General features: G+C 39.7%; 1 protein-coding gene and 1 non-coding gene across 4 annotated transcripts in view; one reads left to right on the top strand and one right to left on the bottom strand.

Annotated features, from left to right (window-relative positions):
• The window catches only part of NFKBIZ (NFKB inhibitor zeta), a 163,286-nt gene that overhangs the window by 126,425 nt on the left and 14,044 nt on the right, over positions 1-22,817 (bottom strand). The window lies entirely within an intron of this gene.
• Positions 9,158-9,264, top strand: LOC115802421 (U6 spliceosomal RNA). The gene has a single exon (XR_004022886.1). It is a non-coding gene; the product is annotated as a U6 spliceosomal RNA (small nuclear RNA).

The following is a 22,817-nucleotide window of genomic DNA, read 5'->3' as shown; positions in this document are numbered from 1 at the left end:
TAAGAATCATATTCTATGTCAGCGTTTGGTTTTTTTCACAATGAAATGACAGGATTGGTTGGATAGAATATTTTTAGAGGATTTAATGTCTTCGCTTTCACAAGGAAGGACAAGATCTCCACTTTAATGGCAAATATGTTGAACCCAAACATCCTGGGACTAAGATCCCTGGGGTAGAAGTTCATAAAGTTAATATGACACTGAACACAACAGATAAGGAGCTGTGTAACAGCGTGACCTGTAGGCAGTCCAGACCTGAGCTCAGTGATAGCTTACACTTTACTCTGAGCCTCCATGGAGAGGAAGTTCAAAGCCAGTTAGCCACTAATGGGAAATTCATGATCACTTTCGACATCCCCTGTTTTTCCCTTTTTTTACTGCCACAGTTGCAAGTTGAGTTTCTGTACACAAGCAGACAGCCATGGATAAGCCCAGTTGAAATAATGCCAACTGACTAGGTCACACTGAAATAGACGCATAGTGACTGAACAAAAGCTGTAGTGAACTTCACACGGCCACACAAATAGGTTCAGCAGCTTCTCATGAAATGGGAGAGTACTTGGCCAAAAATTTTCCCAATCCTCAAAAACTAGATAATTTAAAACAGGTTTATGCTACAAATAGAACTACCATATGACACAGCAATCCCACTACTGGGCATATACCCTGAGAAAACCATAATTCAAAAAGAGTCATGTACCACAATGTTCATTGCAGCTCTATTTACAATAGCCTGGAGATGGAAACAACCTAAGTGTCCATCATCAGATGAATGGATAAAGAAGATGTGGCACATATATACAATGGAATATTACTCAGCCATAAAAAGAAACGAAATTGAGCTATTTGTAATGAGGTGGATAGACCTAGAATCTGTCATACAGGGTGAAGTAAGTCAGAAAAAGAGAGACAAATACCGTATGCTAACACATATATATGGAATTTAAGGAAAAAAAATGTCATGAAGAACCTAGGGGTAAGACAGGAATAAAGACACAGACCCACTAGAGAATGGACTTGAGGATATGGGGAGGGGGAAGGGTAAGCTGTGACAAAGTGAAAGAGTGGCATGGACATATATACACTACCAAACGTAAGGTAGATAGCTAGTGGGAAGCAGCCGCATGGCACAGGGATATCGGCTTGGTGCTTTGTGACCGCCTGGAGGGGTGGGATAGGGAGGGTGAGAGGGAGGGAGATGCAAGCGGGAAGAGATATGGGAACATATGTATATATATAACTGATTCCTTTTGTTGTAAAGCAGAAACTAACACACCATTGTAAAGCAACTATACTCCAATAAAGATGTTTTAAAAAAAAAAAAACAGGTTTATGGAAGTTATTAAAGTGCAAATGTATTGGGTTGGCCAGAAATTTCGTTCGGGTTTGGCCATAACAGCTTGCGGCCAAACCCGAACGAAATTTTTGGCCAGCCCGCTAATACTACAGTAATAACTCTATCCATTATTGCGTTCAGCAGATGTGTATTGAGCACCCACTATATGGCAGACACAGCACTAGGCACTCAGGATTCAAAGGGAAGTAAGAGACAGACAGACTTGACCTTAAAGGGCTTTGTTTCTGGGAAACAGGAGACAAATATGTGAGCATGGGCTTACAATAAGGAATTATGGGTGTTGTGGCAAAGCGGGTGGACAGGTGACCATGGGCACAAAAGAGGGAATCGTTAAGTGGTCTTTGAGAAGAATGCAAGAGCTGGCCTGTGTTGAGTCTTCCATAAGGAAGGGGTGTTCATGGAGGAGACGCAGCAAGGAAAGCCTTTTTGGGCAGCATGAACAGAAGCATAAAGACATAAAACCTATGGCATGGAAAATGGCAAATCATTTGGGACAACGGGAACATCACAGAATACGAGGAAAAAGACCCAAAAAGGATGATTCTGCAGAAGCAGGCAGGGGACCACGAGGAGCCTGAATGATATGCTGAGGTGCTGAGGCTCAATAAGGTGCCAACGAAGAGTCTGAGGTCTTAGAGTTTCAGAAAGGTCGCTCTGGGGAAAACGTAGCGATTAAACATAAGCAAAGAAGTACTGGAGGCATGGAAACTAATATGAAGGCTATTGCAATGATCTGGAAAAGATCAGGAAGCCTGAATTAAGGCAGGGATAGTGAAATAGGGATGCATACAGACGCTGGAGCTGTTAAGAGAGTAACAGGCCACTGACAAAAAACCAAGTAGCCTAGTGTCCCTCTTCTTACCCTTCCAGGTAGTCAAGTTATTTGCTTAAATGACTCCATGTGGGACATAAATGGGTAAGGCAACGGTCCAGATGCAATTTCATTTCTCTGATAAAGTATTCAGGAGTGCTAAGGAGCAGTAAGATAGCTGAACTTAGATAAGGCAGGATGGAAAAGAAAAGAGCCAGGGTAATGTAAAATAAGCAATTTTCAGCGGTTGCCCAAGAGTAAAAGTTGGGGTAGAGTGACTACAAAGGCTTATCAAGAGGGAGTTTTTTGTGGGGAGAGGGATGAATTGTTCTATACCTTGACTATTACGGTAGCTACATGACTGTTTTTAACTGAAGTATAGTTGACTTACAATGTTGTGTTAGTTTCTGATGTTCAGCAAGAATATATATACATATCTTCTTTTTCGTATTCTTTTTTCTATTACAGTTTATTACAGGTTACTGAATATAGTTCCCTGTGCTATACAGTAGGACCTTGTTGTTTATCTATTTTATATATAGTAGCTTGTATCTGCTAATCCCAAACTCCTAATTTATCCCTCCCTCACTCCCTTTCCCTGTTGGTAACTGTAAGTTTGTTTTCTATGTCTGTGAGTCTGTTTCTGTTTTGTAAATAAGTTCTTCTGTATCATATTTTAGATTCCACATATAAGTGATATCATATGGTATTTGTCTTTCCCTGTCTGACTTATTTCACTTAGTATGAAAATCTCTAGGTCTATCCATGTTGCTGCAAATGACATTATTTCTTTCTTTATTACAGCTGAGTAATATTCCATTGTATATATGTACCACATCTGCTTTATCTATTCCTCTGCCAATGGACATTTAGGTTGCTTCCATGTCTTGGCTACTGTAAATAGTGCTGCTATGAACATTCGGGTGAATGTATCTTTTTGAATTAGAGTTTTCTCTGGATGTATGCCCAGGAGTGGGATTGCTGGATCATACGGCAACTCTATTTTTAGTTTTTTAAGAAACCTTCATACTGTTTTCCATAGTGGCTGCACCAATTTACATTCCCTCCCACAATGCAGGAGGGTTCCCTTTTCTCCACAACTTCTCCAGCATTTGTTATTTGTAGACTTTTTAATGATGGCCATTCTGACCAGTGTGAGGTGATACCTCACTGTAGTTTTGACTTGCATTTCTCCAATAATTAGTGATGGTGAGCATCTTTTTATGTGCCTATTGGCCATCTGTATGTCTTTTTTGGAGGACTGTCTATTTAGGTCTTCTGCCCGTTTTTTGGTTGGGTTGACTTTTTTGTTACTGAGTTGTATGAGCTGTTTGGATATTTTGGAAATTAAGCCCGTGTCAGTTGCACATGGCTCTTTACTTTTGTAAAAACTCATAGACCTATATACCAAAAAGAATAAATTTTACTATATGTAACTTTTTTTAATTGGAGGGAAAGGCAAAAAAATTATGCAATTCTCAAAGATAAATCAGTTTATAACAACATGAGAAGGGAAACTTACTTACTCTTGGACATTCATTCATTGATTCAACAAATACACATTGAGCACATACTCCATGCCAGAAACCATGCCACGTGTTGGAGACATGGTGAGAAACAGGCCCCATGCAGCCTACAGTCTAGTGGAAAAGACACCTATTAAATAAATATTTCTATAAATTCAATTACAATAGTGATAGGAAGAAATAAAGAATAACATATTATGAAAGCATGTAACAAATCATCCTTGAAGCAGTGATATTGAAGTTAAACCCTGAAGGATAAGATTGAGTTGACTGAAGGTGAAGAGGGGTAGTCAAGGGAAAGAACAGCATTTTGGAAGACCCTGAGATAGGAGCCCTCACATACCCACACACACTCTCACATGCTCACACGTGCTCACAAACACCCTCACAAACTCACCTATTCATTTACACATTAAGACACTTGGTGTTTCTATGAAATTGAGTTGTTTGTAGTGAGGTGGATGGACTTAGAGTCTGTCATACAGAGTGAAGTAAGTCAGAAAGAGAAAAACAAATACCGTATGCTAACACATACATGTGGAATCTTAAAAAAAAAAAAGGTCCTGAAGAACCTAGGGGCAAGACAGGAATAAAGATGCAGACATAGAAAATGGACTGGAGGACATGGGGAGGGGGAAGGGTAAGCTGAGACGAAGTGAGAGTGGCATGGACATATATACACTACCAAATGTAAAATAGATAGCTAGTGGGAAGCAGCTGCATAGCACAGGGAGATCAGCTCTGTGCTTTGTGACCATCTAGAGGGGTGGGATAGGGAGGGTGGGAGGGAGACGCAAGACAGAGGGGATATGGGGATATATGTATACGTACAGCTGATTCACTTTGTTATACAGCAGCAAATAACACAACAATGTAAAGCAATTATACTCCAATAAAGATGTTATAAAAGAAAAAAAAGACACAGTGTTTCTAAGATCCTATATGCTGTGTAACATTTCTATGATAGAAACTGGCAAAGGCTTTCTATAGACCTCCCATATCTACCACTTACCAGATGTGTCACCTCAGGAAAGTTTTTTAACCTATTAGTACTTCAATTTTCTAATCTCCAAACAAGATTAGTAATTATAATATTCAGGTGGTAATTAGTACTTGAAGATTGGGTTATTATAAAGAATAAATTGGTTAATAAAAATAAATCCTAAAGAACAACATTTAGGGATTCCCTGGTGGTCCAGTGGTTAAGACTTCACCTTCCAATGCAGGGGGGGCAGGTTCGATCTCCTGTTGGGGAGTTAAGATCCCACATGGCTCTCAGCCAAAAAACCAAAACATAAAAGAGAAACAATATTGTAACAAATTCAATAAAGACTTTAAAAATGGTCCACATCAAAAAAATTTTTTTAATAAAAAAAGAACAACACCTAGAACATTAAGTACTCAATAATAGTAATTTATTATTACCAAAACTACTACTACACAATTATTTTTAGAGACCCTTTTTCAATTTCTTAGAGAGAATAGATGGCTCTTAGACTCAATTTTTGGAAACAACATAGAGAAACTACACTCGACCCCACCATACTAACTTCCTATGAATAGGGCCAGTGTCCTGAGCCATATGACGGGGTTCATGACTATTAAAAATGCTTTTTTCAGTCCAAACAGAAGCTTTGGGGTCCCTTTGGGGATAAATCCATTCGTCTTTACCTAACTGAATCCTTAAGAGCACATCTTGTAAACTTTCACTTCCAGATGTGGAGCAACTGGTATTGGACTAACCCTTCTGTTATAAACAATAAAATTAGAGATAGTGCATGAGGCAATTGTTTTTAAACATTGGACAATAGGAAACACAATGTTGTGACCCTTGAGAGAGGAGAAATTCATAAAGTGAGCCCCATGATTTCCCTGGATCTCTACCTGGGCACAATTATCCAACCATGACATAGCAAGCTAGAATCCAAGCAGAGCACAATGATCCTGCTGAGCTGAAGAGGCAGAGGTCAGAGTCCAGGAAAGCTGAAGCAATCAGAATCTGCAGGGCAAAGCATCAGAAAATAAAGCAGGTATGTAGGGGCCAGAGAGAAGGGAGAAACCCAGAAGTTGTGCAGGAGGTTGGTTCTCTGTGAATCCTAAGATGCGCATGTCCATGGCAAGAGTACCTGAGGCTTGTAGTAACTATACAGAACAGTCACCATAGAGACAAGAACAGAATAAAGATACTAGATACAAAACAGTGCTAGAAGACATGGAAGTTCTGGCCAAGCCAGCGTGGCAAGACCTTGTTAGCAATTTGTTAACACAAAAGGCATGTATCTAGGACACCAGAGAAGACTAGAAACATGCTTTAGGGTAAGGTCCACTCCATGCCCACCTTAACAAGGTCTAAAACCAAGCCTTTAAAAGGTCTTCAGTGAAAGCTGAATTTACAGGTTGAGACCTGCAAAGGTAGAAGGCCTTGGGAAACATGTTGAGTTTTCCAATAGGTGTCCCCTAGCAAAGCATAAAGACAAGCCTACAGAGTGCAAGGTAATCAACCAGTAAATGAGCTCCCTAATAGAAGAAATGGTAACACTTCTCGAAGGAAGACAACAAAAGTACAGAGCCTATACAATGCACCACCAACAACGTGCAGTACACAATTTTAAAAATTACTACACATAAAAAAGAGTCGTGTACCACAATGTTCACTGCAGCTCTATTTACAATAGCCAGGACATGGAAGCAACCTAAGTGTCCATCGACAGATGAATGGATAAAGAAAATGTGGCACATATATACAATGGCATATTACTCAGCCATAAAAAGAAACAAAATTGAGTTATTTGTAGTGAGGTGGATGGACCTAGAGTCTGTCATACAGAGTGAAGTAAGTCAGAATGAGAAAAGCAAATACCGTATGCTAACACATATATATGGAATCTTAAAAAAAAAAAATGGTCATGAAGAACCTAGGGGCAGGATGGGAATAAAGACACAGACCTACTAGAGATTGGACTTGAGGACAAGGGCAGGGGGAAGGGTAAGCTGGGACAAAATGAGAGAGTGGCATGGACATATATACACTACCAAATGTAAAACCAATAGCTAGTGGGAAGCAGCTGCATAGCACAGGGAGATCAGCTCGGTGCTTTGTGACCACCTAGAGGGGTGGGATAGGGATGGTGGGAGGGAGGGAGAAGCAAGAGGGAGGAGACATGGGGACATATGTATATGTATAGCTGATTCACTTTGTTATAAAGGAGAAACTAACACACCATTGTAAAGCAATTATACTCCAATAAAGATGTTTAAAAAAATTACTAGACATGCACAAAACAAAAACAAAAAAAGGCAAAATGACCCATAGTTAAGGGAAAAACACCAGTCCCAACATTACTGAGATGATGGATTTAGAAGATACGGGCTTTAAAGCAACTACTATAAATATGTTCAAAGAATTAAGAAAATAGGGACATCATGAGTTAAAAAGTAGGGACTCTCAGCATAGAAATGTAAACAATAAAAAAGAGCTAAATGGAAATTTTAGAACTGAAAAATTACCATGACAAAAAAAAACAGCAGTCGATCAGAGATGAGAGGAAAAAAGTCACTAGTGAATTTGAACTTAAGAAGGCAAATCTATAGCAGTTATCCAAGCTAATGAATAGAGAGACAATAGATTGAAGAAAAATAAACAGATCCTTAGAGACCTGTAGGACAGCAGAAAATGGCCTAAATATATGTAATTAGAGACCTGAAGGAGAAGGAGGTGAGAAGTGGGGCAAAATAGACTTTTTTAAGAAATGACAAAATGGCAAGCTACAGACTGAGAGAAGTTTTTGTAATATCAATACGTATATGACACTGGGCTTATAGCCAGAATATAGTTTAAAATTTTTACAACTCAATAATAATAATACAATCTAATTATTTTTTGATGGGCAGAAGACTTGAACAGACACTTCACCAAAGAAGATACATGCGTGGCTAATAAGCACAAGAAGAGATGTTAAACATCATAGTTATAAGGAAATTGCAAATCAAAGCTAAGATCAGATACCACTACATATTCATTAGATAGATACCACTCCACATCCTTTTAAAAAGCTGACAATACCAAGTATTGAAGAAGATTGAGAACAGTTAGTTATCTTGCTATTGAGGGTGGAAAATAGTACAAGCACTTTGGAAAACAGTTTGACAGTTTCTTTTAAAGTTAAACATACTTACCATATGAATCAGCTACTCTACCCCCAGGTATTTACCAAAATGAAAAAAGAACATATATCCACCCAAAGACTGTTCATAGCAACTTTGTTCATAATAGCCCAAAACTGGGACAACCCAAGTATCCACCAATAGGCTAACAAATTGTGTTATTAACACAGTTAAATATTATTCGGCAATAAAAATATAAATTACTGATAAAGGCAACAATGTGGATGAGTCTCAAAAACCTCATGCTGAGTGAAAGGAACTCAACACAAAAAATATGCATACTGTCTGATTCCATTTATATGAATACTAGAAGAGGAAAAACTAATCTATAGTGAAAAAAATGAGATCAATTGTTGCCTGGAGCAGTAGTTGGAAGCAGAGACTGACTGCAAAGGATGTACATGAGGGAGCTTTCTGGTGTGAGGAAATGTGCTGTATCTTGACTATGATGATGGTGATGTGAGTGTATACATTTATTGAACTGTACACTTGAAATATATGTATTTTATTATATGTAAATTTTACCTCACAAGGTTGATTTTAAAGGAATATTTGCATAACTCTTTAAATTAGAAGGCTTATTTTCATCATCATCCTGTAATGAGTCATTTAACAATAAATTTTATAAGGAACAAGTTCTTTTTGAATCATACACAAGCACCCCAGATGAATGTCTAACCATTCATTTTTGTTAAATGTGTGTGGCTGGAGAAACGGAAGCCCGTAAAACTAAGGAAGCTCCTGCCCATCATCTCTGATTCTAAGCTGCAGAAGAAACTGTAACCTCAGTACTCATCTTTCTAAGCACCCTCAGTAACTATTTGTTGACCGATTCCTAAAGTGAGTGTCTGGATTTATTTTATAAACAAGTTTCACCATCTGAAATCTTGGCTGCTGCAGAGTTTAGGGGAACATTTCCTACAAAATCTGCGCCAGTCTCATAACAGAGGTAAATAGTCAGAGTCTGCATAGTGAACCAGTTCTACTGCTGGTCAGATAGGCTGTCCTAGTCACCCTCCTCAAGGACCCTCTTATAGGACCCTCTTATAGGACCCTCTTATAGAATTTTTTGCACAAGGACCTTCTTATACACTTTTTTGGAAACATAGGCAATAGGGAAGCTGGACTTTCCTTTTCTTGAAGTTTTCCTATTTGTAGTGGGAAATTGAGGGACAAGAGAGAGGTGTCATAAACTAAGGGCACTGCTAGCCTGTGCAGTGACCATGTGTGTTAAGACGAGCGCCTCAGTTTACTGGAAAACCTCTCTTACTGATTTGGAGCCTTAATAAAAATAGCAGGATGCTCACTTCAGCAGCACATATACTAAAGTTGGAACAATACGGAGAAGATTCGCATGGCCCCCACACCAGGATGACGCACAAATACATGTAGTGTTCCATAGTTTTATATATGAAGGCTAAAAAAACCCAAACTCATAGAAAAAGAGAACAGATTTGTGTTTACCAGAGGCAAAGTGGTGGGAGATAAGAGAATTGGGTGAAGTTGGTCAAAAGTTGCAAACTTCCAGTTACAAGATAAATAAGTACTAAGGATGCAATGTACGACATGATGACTATAGTTAACACTGCTGTATGATATATTTTAAAGCTGCTAAGAGCGTAGATCTCAAAAGTTCTTATCTCAAGGGAAACCAAAAATTTTTTATCACTATATGAGGTGATGGATGTTAACTAATCTTACTGTGATAATCATTTCCCAATATACGTACGTCTTAGTCAGTATACTGTACATTTTAAACTTATATAGTGCTGTATACCAATTATACCCCAATAAAACTAAAACCAAAAAAGAAAGAATAGCAGGAAATGTGTAAAATTTCACTACAAGCTCAAACCCTGTGTTACCTACTGTATTAGTTTTCTATTGCTGCGTAACAAATTACCACAAACTTAGAAGCTTATACCACCCCCCATTTATTATCTCACAGTTCCACAGGTCAGACGTCTGGGTGGGCTTGGCTTTGTTCTCTGCATGGAGTATCACAAAGACAAACTCAAGTGTCGACTGGGATGAGCTCTTATCTGAGGCTCTGGGGAAGAGCTGCTTCCAAGCTTATTCAGGTTGTTGGCAGAATTCATGTCCTTGGGCATGCAGAACTGAGATCCCGTTTTCTTTCTGGCTATCTAGAAACTATCTGGATTTCTTGGCTTATGGGCACCTTCCTCCATCTTCAAAGCCAATAATTGTGGGTTGAATCCTTCTTAGACTTAGAATCTCTCTGACTCCCTCGTCTATGACCAGCCAAAAAAAACTCCCTGCTTTTATAGGGCTCATGTGATTAGATCAGGTGCACCTGGATAGTCTCCTTAGCTTAAGGTCAACTGACTAGCAATCTTAATTACAACTGAAAAATTACTTTTGCCATGTAACATAATATAATCACAGGAGTAACACCAGGGGCAGAGGTCATGGGCATCTAGAATTCTGTCTACCATACTGATGCTTCATCTGTCCAGCACCACTGACCTTCATTGTTTCCCTAGTGATACTATTCACCCAAACATTGTAAAGTTGTCTTTAAAAACAAATGCTGCTAGTCAGTGATTCCGAGTTCACTTTCCAGGTTACAGTAATTAAGACTGGGATACCATAAAAATATCATATTTAAAGTTATAGGAACTGAGTTTAAATTCCAAGAGTTCAGAGAAGAGAGAAGTCAGTATGAACTGGGGAAAACTTCATAAAGGAAGTGGCAGCCAAGCAGAGCTTTCAAGAATGCACATAATTTGGGGAGGCAAGAGCATGACTAGAGACAGGAATAAAAAGTGCATCTATTGAGCAGTGAGGAGACCCACCTGATAGCTTGTTGAGGAATAACGGAAGGTAAGGTTAAACAGCTGAGGGAAGCTAAAGTAAGATGGCTTTGTGAACCAGGACAAGTGTGTGCACTTGATTCAACGAGAAATACTGAGCCTTTGAAAACCCTTTTAGGTTTCTGTAGGAGTATGCTAAATGGTTGGAAATTTTTGGATTGGTGAGAAAAATGAGATTACAGAAAGAATAATTAGAAAGCTATGGGGGACACAAATTTCTTACCTATTAGAGACACACACTGACATTCTATGGTGAGTGGGTTGGGCTTTAACATATTCCAGAAAGAAAATAAGGGGGAAGAATGGCAAAATGTTTATAATTGTTGAAGCTTTATGCCAGGTACATGAGCATTCAGTATAATATTCTCTCTACTTTTGAATATGTTTGAATTTTTCCATAATAAAATGGAGTTTTTTTAAAGCCAATTGTAGTAATCTGGGAAAACCTAGACATGGGTGGTGACAGGAAAAATAGAAAGAAAAAAAAAGACTGACTAATTCAGCATACATTTGACCTTGATAACAGATTTGATATAACAACTTCAGCTGAGGGAAGAAACAAAACTGACTGATTTCTATAGCCTTGGAAACAGAATAATGTCATAAAAGAGAACCTGTCAACTGTCTATAAATTCCTGAACTTTAAACAATGTACCTCATTGGACTGTATGATTGCAATGTGTATGGAAATTAATAAACTATGTGAGTTAAATTTCTGTCTATGGATCTCTTACTCTGTCTAGTGCACCACATGAAAAAACTGGACAGATTTTCATCAAATTTAGAGGGTCTGTTTGGAAAAATCTACCTATCTAATATAGCCCCATTTGCTCTATACAAAAAATCATTTTGTGGGACCCTAGGTGTGTCTCATTCATTTATTTTTATTCTTAAGGTAATATAGTATATTATTTTTCAATTTTATACAAGTTGAGTCCAGGAATTTACCTTTTTAAAAAGTTTTCCAGGGCTTCCCTGCTGGCTCAGTGGTTGCGAGTCCGCCTGCCAATTCAGGCGACACGGGTTCGTGCCCCGGTCCGGGAAGATCCCACATGCCACGAAGAGGCTGGGCCCGTGAGCCATGGTCGCTGAGCCTGCGCGTCCGGAGCCTGTGCTCCGCAACGGGAGAGGCCACAACAGTGAGAGGCCCGCATACAACAAAAAAAAAAAAAAAAAAAAAATTTTCCAAGGAATTCTCTGGTGATCCAGTGGCTAAGACTCTGCACTCCCAATGCAGGGGGCCTGGGTTTGATCCCTGGTCAGGGAACTAGATCCCACATGCCGCAACTAAGAGTTCTCATGCCACAACTAAAGATCCCACATGCCACAACAAAGATCCCATATGCAGCAACAAAGATCCCGCATGCTGCGACTAAGACTTGGCGTAGTCTAATTAATTAATTAATTAATTAATTAAATAAAAAATAAAATTTTTCCAGGAACCTGGAAAGATTTGAGTAGAAGCACGCAAAATGTTCAAATCCTTGCTTGTTTTCCCAAGTGATATATTTTAAATTTTTTTAGATAGACATAAGAAGTTATACCAGACAAAATTGCTATCCTGAAGATTAATAATTCTCATTTCCATATATGCAAGAGCCTAACAAGGATAATTTTTTGACAATTTTAAAGTAATTCTGGAAGGAATACTTCTTAGGAGCAGAAAGGGAGAGAGAGACTTTTTAAAAAATGAATGAAAGTGATATCTAATGTAAAAAATATTTGGAGCCGATTTGGAAAGAGAGCCAATTTGGAAAGAGACAGGTCTCTTGGGGAGGATCCCACTGAGATGACTGCCCAAACTAAAGAAACTTAAGTCCACAGAGAGGGGAGCAGTTCACTTGCAGAGCGGTGAGTCCCCAGAGACTTCCAGGAAAGCCAGTCAGGAGGGACTCCACACTCTCATACAAGTACTTGAAACTAAAATCCTGCCTGAGAGATATTGGCTGCAAATACAGAGAGAAGGACATGTGAGTTAAGATACCATGAACTGAGAAAATAAATAGCAATTTCAAGCTTAAGCCCCAAATCAATTAAGCTAAGGAATCTAGTAGTATTTCACAGTCTGAAATGTGTCCCTATTGTCAAGCCCAAAGATACTAAGCTGTTGCAAAAGGAAGTACATGCTGGATCTAATTACCACATCCACAGAACTACTGAAATCTTTATTCAGATTAATAGGCAGAATCCTTTTCACTTAGAAAAGTAATATCTAGGCCTAAAAAAGTATATTTTAATGGAACTTGGCAAAATGGATCAATATTTATTGTCTGAAACCGTGGATTTCCTTGATACTTTTCACTTCCAAGCTTCTGCAGTTTCCAGTAAGTGCTTACACTGGTGTTATCATTACAAGGTCAGATGGTCTAAAATGCAGGCATTTCATCTGTGATCATGTTGCTTCCCTCATGGGCAACTCTAGATAGTGTGATCCAAGGTGAAGAGTAGCAGGTTTATTCATATGTGTGCCAGAGAGTAAAATGACTAATGATCATCAAAGATTTGTTATAAGTTTCAAACAATTAAAGCTCTTTAAATCATTATGGTAATTTTTAAAATTTTATCTGAATAATTATTTTATTGTTTCTATTAAAATTTATCAATGGTAAATGAGTCTCCTGGTCAATGCCAGGTGTTACAGGTAATAAATGAAATGGAGATGACATATCATACATTAAATCAAAAATTATGTATAAGAGATACTCATAGATTCTGAAGACAGACTACAGGATTGCTCAAAAAGAAGTAGTCATCTTAATCACTTTGAGAGAAATAATAGTAGCAGAAATGATGATAAAGGCTCTTTCCCTAGGGATTAAATGGTACCCCCCCCAAAAAAGATACAGTCATGTCCTAATCCTCAGAACCTGTCAATGTGATCTCAGTTGGAAAAAGGGTCTTAGCACATGTAATTAAGAATCTCAAAATGAGGTCATCGTGGATTATCTAGGTGGGCCCTAAGTCCAATGACAAGTGTCCTTATAAGAGACACAACAGTGGAGGGACTTCCCCGGTGGTCCAGTGGTTAAGACTCAGGGCTTCCACTGCCAGGGCGCAGGTTCCATTGCACATGCTGCACGGTGCAGACTAAAAGAGAAAAAAAGAGAGACACAGTGGAAAAAACAGGGAGAGGAGGAAAAGGCCATATGAAAATGGAGACAGAGATTGGAGTTATAATACTACAAGCCAAGGGATGCCTGGGGCTGCCAGAAATTGAAACAGGCAAAGAAGGATTCTCCCCAATAGCATTTGGAGACAGCACGGTTCTGACACACCTTGATTTCAGATGGCTGGCCTCCAGAACTGTTAAGAGAATAAATTTCTCTGTTTTAGGCCATGAAGTTTGTGGTAATTTGTTACATAGTCCTAGGACACTAGGACTAAAACCTGTGGATTAAAAGCCTGATGACCTTAGAAAAGTGTTTTCTGAGAGAAAAAAAAAACAGCTTAGGTGACTCGTGATCTCTCCTTCACAGCTAGTTTCTATAACACAGGATCAAACATGTCTGGCACGTAGCAGGCATTCATCAGTTTGCCGCCTCATCCCCATGGGCATTTCAGCAACCCATTCTGTTACCACCACACAGCTACCGCCCAGCCGCAGGTACTCTCCAAAGTCTGCATTTCCTAATTAATTTAGACTAAACTGTGCACTAGAATCATCTTCACATGTACCTGTTGGAAGCCCTAAAAACCCTGGAGATTCTGATTCAGGGCATCTGGGGTGAAGCCAAGGCACTTGCACAATTAACAACCTTCACAAAAGCTTGGACTAGCTGTCTAGCTACTTTACCCCAAAATCTTCTTGGGCTGATAGGCAAGGGGAATAGTGTGATGGAGGGAGCAGGGGGCAAGGGGTTGGAGGAAAAAGGACACACATAGGAAAGCTAGACACACTGAGAGAAATCTCCACTTAGTCCTCCTGGAAATGTGCCACCCATGCAATGTTTCTGAGTCTGCAAAAGTAGAGTGAGGGGACTGAGAAGATAAAGTGAAACCAGACTTCGTGTATAGCTGAAGATAAGTCTTCTGGGATTAAATCATAAACTCCATGTGAATGATAAAGTGTTTATACATTGAGGTATAAAACATACTGTGAAAATATAAATTAAAAAGGAAGTCATGAAATTAAATTCAATTTAAGAAGTGTTTATTGAACATCTCCTATGTGTCAGATACTGTGCTAGGTTCGGAGCCTCTGATGAATAAGATGGCCATTCGCCTCCTCTCAAGGACAAGTCCAGGGCACTAGCAGGAAAACCAAAAACCCAGTAGTCTGGTTCTAACTAATGTAAAGCCTTGTACCCAGGCCTGATCTCAGAGAGACAAACAAGAACTTAGTCACTGAAGTTGATTTCTTCATGGAGTCGTGTTCAATACAGAACTGATGTTATCAGAAAATGAAAGTCGGTGGTACTGAGTTTAAGAAGTTGACATTTACTAAAGGTTAGAGGAATTTGAGGAAATTCTCCACTCCTGATTAAGTAAGAATATAGAAAGGATATTAAATGCGACTGATTTGATTAACAAATAGAGCTGAAGATTTGGTCTCTGACACTTGAGGGAATTCCTTAGTGAAACACCAAACTACATTATTAGAATTAATCCTTTGCACAGAAGGACTACCTGATTTTTTTTAAAAAAGAGTGCCAGCTATGCCACTTTTCATTAACATATCATTGATATCATTCTTATATGGCTGAGTTAAATTAGAACCATGATAGTCATTAACTCATTGGTACTTTATAGTATATCTCTGGCTTGAAACACCACTTCCCCCAAAACCAATGATCCCAACCAGGATTGGCATACATTCATTCACTCATTTAACCAGTATTTTATAAGTTCCTACTCTATGCTAGGCACTCTGCTAGGCACTGATGTTGCAGCAATGAGCTTGTAGTCTTGGCTTCTATGAGGGTCATTTTTTTTCTTTTTTTTAATGAATGTATTTATTTTATTTATTTACTTTTGGCTGCTTTGGTTCTTTGTTGCTGTGCACGGCTTTCTCTAGTTGTGGTGAACGGGGGCTACTCTTCGATGTGGTGCACAGGCTTTTCATTGTGGTGGCTTCTCTTGTTGCGGAGCACAGTCTCTAGGTGCGCAGCTTCAGTAGTTGTGGCACGTGGGCTCAGTAGTTGTGGCTCGTGGGCTCTAGAGCGCAGGCTCAGTAGTTGTGGCACATGGGCTTAGTTACTCCGTGGCATGTGGGATCTTCCCAGACCAGGGCTCGAACCTGTGTCCCCTGCATTGGCAGGCGGGTTCTCAACCACTGCGCCACCAGGGAAGCCCTATGGGGGTCATTCTTTAAGGAACATTCCATAAAGAACCACCCTCTATACCCACACAGCAGATATTCGCTAATCAATTACAGTGCCCTCTCCTGCCAAACCCCTAGACTGCCTGAAGATCTTTCTCAACGTGCTACTCATGAGAATATTACCAGTTAGAGGTAGAACACAAGATGAAACTTACTGGCCATCCAAATGCTAACCAAGCTACAATGAATCACTTGTGGTTTCTCCCAGAACACTATTGCCTTGGTTCATGTCGTTTTCTATTTCATTCACCTCCCTCTCTGCTTGTATGAATATTCAAATTGACTCTTCTGAAGATACAGCTCAAATGCTCTACCTTGAAGTCTCCCTAGTGCTCCCCTTTCAGATATAAAGTCTTCCTCTTTAGAATCTTTATATTTCTTCCTCTTTTTTTCTAATATAGTACATGCCATGTCTCCCACATACGTATCTTAAGGATGAGAAATATGCCTTTTATGTCTTCGAATACCTCATACTATCTATCAGACAGCTTTGCACGCACGCGCGCACACACACACACACACACACAATCACATACTTGCTAAGCACTGGTTCAGTTAATTAATTATGAGAGAATTTGAGATTAAGAGAGAACATATAAGCTCACTTGGGAAAAAGCTCACAGTATATCTATGTTCAATGGAGGTATATCATTTCCACTGTTCTGGTAATCAGGTTGCATTTGCAATACAAACTGCTCTTGAGATTTCATTTATATGAGAGAAGAAAAATTATACTTGATGTACAGAAATACAACTACAGTACATTCTTTTTTTTTAAATAAATTTATTTATTTTATTTATTTATTTTTGGCTGCACTGGGTCTCTGTTGCTGCATACGGGCTTTCTCTAGTTGCGGCAAGCGGGGGCTACTCTTTGTTGTGGTGCGCGGGCTTCTCACTGTGGTGGCTTCTCTTGTTGTGGAGCACAGGCTCTAGGCATGCAGGCTTCAGTAGTTGTGGCGCACAGGCTTAGTTGCTCCACAGCACGTGGGATCTTCGTGGACCAGGGCTCGAACCCGTGTCCCCTGCACTGGCAGGCCGATTCTTAACCACTGTGCCACCAGGGAAGCCCTACAGTACATTCTCAACCTGTGAGCCATGGGCCCCTGGTGGTTGTGAAACCCCTGATATCGTAAACAGCATTTGTGCGTATACGCACACCAGATTCTCAAAAGAGTTTACAGGAACTAGAATACATGTGCAGTGATTGACTGATGTTGACAGATGTTGATGTGTTTATTCTCACTTGTCAAAATGGCATGTTGGGAAATGGAGGGACCCCATTTACTGCTCTTCCCAGGTTTACATCTCTCGGAATGATCCTGGTAATCTCTAAATCGTTTTTTCTAAGTTCACTGCTCCCACAAAATAAAGTATGAAAAATACAGTCATAAACATAAAGACATCTTTTTTAGCACATAAACTTCTATAGATCAACAATAGCTTTTAAACTTCCATGATATTTTCAGAATCTAGTAAATCTCTACTAAAGAACTTGGCAAAGAGTTTTTTCATGTTAAATCTTATATAACTTCAGGAAACTCATTCTCAAAAAAACCCAAATTAATATATATTGGCTAATTTAAAGGATTTAGATTAGTAATTAATAGCACTTTTCAACCTTGGGAAACATAAACAAGGGACTAGGAAAAGAAAATGCATATCCTTAAGGAGAATAGTATTACTAAATTAATGTTTATTTAAAGCCATGCATGAGTTTTTCCATGAGTGTGAATGGACAGATTCACATCACAGCCATACTTTCAGATACCAAATAACCATAACTAACTTTTGTCCACAAGACATACTGGGTCAAACAATGTGATCGGTCCAAAGGTTATCTTTTTTTCAAAGGATTTAAGCACTTAGCTACAAAGACGATTAGTCAGTAAATTGCTTATGAGACTTCTCATTTAAAAGAAAAGAAGGAAGGTTGAGGAAGATGGCAGAAGAGTAAGACGCGGAGATCACCTTCCTCCCCACAGATACACCAGAAATACATCTACACGTGGGACAACTCCTACAGAACACCTACTGAACGCTGGCCGAAGACCTCAGACCTCCCAAAAGGCAAGAAACATCCCCCCACCCCACGTACCTGGGTAGGGCAAAAGAAAAAAGAAAAAGCAGAGACAAAAGAATAGCGACGGGACCTGCACCAGAGGGAGGGAGCTGTGAAGGAGGAAAGGTTTCCACACACTAGAAGCCCCTTCGCGGGCGGAGACTGCGGGTGGCTGAAGGGGGAAGCTTCAGAGCCACGGAGGAGAGCGCAGCAACAGGGGTGCGGGGGTCAAAGCGGAGAGATTCCCACACAGAGGATCGGTGCTGCCAGCACTCACCAGCCCGAGAGGCTTGTCTGCTCACCCGCTGGGGCGGGCGGGGCTGGGAGCTGAGGCTCAGGCTTTGGTCGGAGCGCAGGGAGAGGACGGGTTGGCGGCGTGAACACAGCCTGAAGGGGTTAGTGCGCTACAGCTAGCCGGGAGGGAGTCCGGGGAAAAGGTCTGGAGCTGCCGAAGAGGCAAGAGGCTTTCTCCTGCCTCTGTTTCCTGGTGCGCGAGGAGAGGGGATTAAGAGCGCTGCTTAAAGGAGCTCCAGAGACGGGCGCGAGCCGCGGCTAACATCGCGGACCCCAGAGACGGGCAGGAGACGCTAAGGCTGCTGCTGCCGCCACTAAGAAGCCCGTGTGCGAGCACAGGTCAATATCCACACCCCCCTTCCGGGGAGCCTGTGCAGCCAGCCACTGCCAGGGTCCCGTGATCCAGGGACAACTTCCCCCGGAGAACACACGGTGCGCCTCAGGCTGGTGCAATGTCACGCCGGCCTCTGCCGCCACAGGCTCGCCACACAACCGTGCCTCTCCCTACCCCCGGCCTGAGTAAGCCAGAGCCCCCGAATCAGCTGCTCGTTTAACCCTGTCCTGTCTGAGCGAAGAACAGACGCCCTCAGGCGACTTACACGCAGAGGCGGGGCCAGATCCAAAGCTGAACCCCGGGAGCTCTGCGAACAGAGAAAGGGAAATCTCTCCCAGCAGCCTCAGGAGCAGCGGATTAAATCTCCACAATCAACTTGATATACCCTGCATCGGCGGAATACCTGAAGAGACAACGAATCATCCCAAATTGAGGAGGTGGACTTTGGGAGCAAGATATATTATTTTTCCCCTTTTCCTCTTTTTGTGAGTTTGTATGTGTATGATTCTGTGTGAGATTTTGTCTGTATAGCTTTGCTTTCACCATTTGTCCTAGGGTTCTGTCCGTCCGATTTGTTTTTGTTCTTCTTTTTACTTTAAAAAAAAATTATTTTCTTAATAATTATTTTTTATTTAAATAACTATTTTATTTTATCTTTATTTTATCCTCTTTATTTCTTTCCTTCTATACTTTTTCCCTTTTATTCTGAGCCGTGTGGATGAAAGGCTCTTGGTGCTCCAGCCAGGAGTCAGCGCTGTGGCTCTGAGGTGGGAGAGCCAACTTCAGGACACTGGTCCACAAAAGACCTCCCCACTCCACATAATATCAAACAGCGAAAATCTCCCAGAGATCTCCATCTCAACACCAGCACCCAGCTTCAATCAACGACCAGCAAGCTATAGTGCTGGACACCTATGCCAAACTAGCAAGACAGGAACGCAACCCACCCATTAGCAGAGAGGCTGCCTAAAATGATAATAAGGCCACAGACACCCCAAAACACACCACCAGACATGGACCTACCTACCAGAAAGACAAGATCCAGCCTCATCCACTAGAACATAGGCACTAGTCCCCTCCACCAGAAAGCCTACACAACCCACTGAACCAACCTTAGCCATTGGGGACAGACACCAAAAACAACAGGAACTATGAACTTGCACCTGCAAAAAGGAGACCCCAAACACAGTAAGATAAGCAAACTGAGAAGACAGAAAAACACACAGCAGATGAAGGAGCAAGGTAACAACGCACCAGACCTAACAAATGAAGAGGAAATAAGCAGTCTACCTGAAAAAGAATTCAGAATGATGATAGTAAAGATGATCCAAAATCTTGGAAATAGAATACATAAAATGCAAGAAACATTTAACAAGGACCTAGAAGAACTAAAGAGGAAACAAGCAACGATGAACAACACAATAAATGAAATTAAAAATACTCTAGAAGGGATCAATAGCAGTATAACTGAGGCACAAGAATGGATAAGTGACCTGGAAGATAAAATAGTGGAAATAACTACCACAGAGCAGACTAAAGAAAAAAGAATGAAAAGAACTGAGGACAGTCTCAGAGACCTCTGGGACAACATAAAATACACCAACATTCGAATTATAGGGGTCCCAGAAGAAGAGAAAAAGAAAAGGACTGAGAAAATATTTGAAGAGATTATAGTTGAAAACTTCCCTAATATGGGAAAGGAAATAGTTAATCAAGTCCAGGAAGCACAGAGAGTCCCATACAGGATAAATCCAAGGAGAAACACACCATGATACATATTAATCAAACTGTCAAAAATTAAATACAAAGAAAACATATTAAAAGCAGCAAGGGAAAATCAACAAATAACACACAAGGGAATCCCCATAAGGTTAACAGCTGATCTTTCAGCAGAAACTCTGCAAGCCAGAAGGGAGTGGCAGGACATATTTAAAGTGATAAAGGAGAAACACCTACAACCAAGATTACTTTACCCAGCAAGGATCTCATTCAGATTTGATGAAGAAATTAAAACTTTTACAGACAAGCAAAAGTTGAGAGAGTTCAGCACCACCAAACCAGCTTTACAACAAATGCTAAAGGAAATTCTCTAGGCAAGAAACACAAGAGAAGGAAAAGACCTACAAAAACAAACCCAAAACAATTAAGAAAATGGAAATAGGAACATACATATTGATAACTATCTTAAATGTAAATGGATTAAATGCTCCCACCAAAAGACACAGACTGGCTGAATGGATACAAAAACAAGACCCACATATATGCTGTCTACAAGAGACCCACTTCAGCCCTAGGGACACATACAGACTGAAAGTGAGGGGATGGAAAAAGATATTTGATGCAAATGGAAATCAAAAGAAAGCTGGAGTAGCAATTCTCATATCAGACACAATAGACTTTAAAATAAAGACTATTACAAGAGACAAAGAAGGACACTACATAATGATCAAGGGATCGATCCAAGAAGAAGATATAACAATTGTAAATATTTATGCACCCAACATAGGAGCACCTCAATACATAAGGCAAATGCTAACAGTCATAAAAAGGGAAATCAACAGTAACACAATCATAGTACGTGACTTTAACACCCCACTTTCACCAATGGACAGATCATCCAAAATGAAAATAAATAAGGAAACACAAGCTTTAAATGATACATTAAACAATATGGACTTAATTGATATTGATAGGACATTCCATCCAAAATTAACAGAATACACTTTCTTCTCAAGTGCTAATGGAACATTCTCCAGGACGTATCCTATCTTGGCTCACAAATCAAGCCTTGGTAAATTTAAGAAAATTGAAATCGTATCAAGTATCTTTTCCGACCACAACGCTATGAGACTAGATATCAATTACAGGAAAAGATCTGTAAAAAATACAAACAAATGGAGGCTAAACAATACACTACTTAATAACCAAATGATCACTGAATAAATCAAAGAGGAAATCAAAAAATGCCTAAAAACAAATGACAATGGGGACACGATGACCCAAAACCTATGGGATGCAGCAAAAGCAGTTCTAAGAGGGAAGTTTATAGCAATACAATCATACCTTAAGAAACAGGACACATCTCAAATAAACAACCTAACCTTGCACCTCAAGCAATTAGAGAAAGAAGAACCAAAAATCCCCAAAGTTAGCAGAAGGAAAGAAATCATAAAGATCAGATCAGAAATAAATGAAAAAGAAATGAAGGAAACAATAGCAAAGATCAATAAAACTAAAAGCTGGTTCTTTGAGAAGATAAACAAAATTGATAAACCATTAGCCAGACTCATCAAGAAAAAAAGGAAGAAAACTCAAATCAACAGAATTAGAAATGAAAAAGGAGAAGTAAGAACTGACACTGCAGAAATACAAAGGAACATCAGAGATTACTACAAGCAACTCTACGCCAATAAAATGGACAACCTGGAAAAAATGGACAAATTCTTAGAAATGCACAACCTGCTGAGACCGAATGAGGAAGAAATAGAATATATGAACCGACCAATCACAAGCACTGAAATTGAAACTGTGATTAAAAATCTTCCAACAAACAAAAGCCCAGGACCAGATGGCTTCACAGGTGAATTCAATCAGAGAAGAAAAAGAAATAAAAGGAATCCAGATCGGAAAAGAAGAAGTAAAGCTGTCACTGTGTGCAGATGACATGATACTCTACATATAGAATCCTAAAGATGCTACCAGAAAACTACTAGAGCTAATCAATGAATTTGGTAAAGTAGCAGGATACAAAATTAATGCACAGAAATCTCTGGCATTCCTATACACTAATGATGAAAAATCTGAAAGTGAAATTAAGAAAACACTCCCATTTACCATTGCAACAAAAAGAATAAAATATCTAGGAATAAACCTACCCAAGGAGACAAAAGACCTGTATGCAGAAAATTATAAGACACTGATGAAAGAAGTTAAAGATGATACAGATAGATGGGAGAGATATACCATGTTCTTGGATTGGAAGAATCAACATTGTGAAATTGAGTCTACTACCCAAAGCAATCTACAGATTCAATGCAATCCCTATCAAACTACCATTGGCATTTTTCACAGAACTAGAACAACAAATTTCACAATTTGTATGGAAACACAAAAGA

Source organism: Delphinapterus leucas, chromosome 4 (genome assembly GCF_059928025.1).
Source record: "Delphinapterus leucas isolate spDelLeu-1000000601 "Yukka" chromosome 4, BTC_Dleu_Yukka2, whole genome shotgun sequence".
NCBI lineage: Eukaryota > Metazoa > Chordata > Mammalia > Artiodactyla > Monodontidae > Delphinapterus > Delphinapterus leucas.
This window is presented reverse-complemented; position numbering and strand designations above follow the sequence as displayed.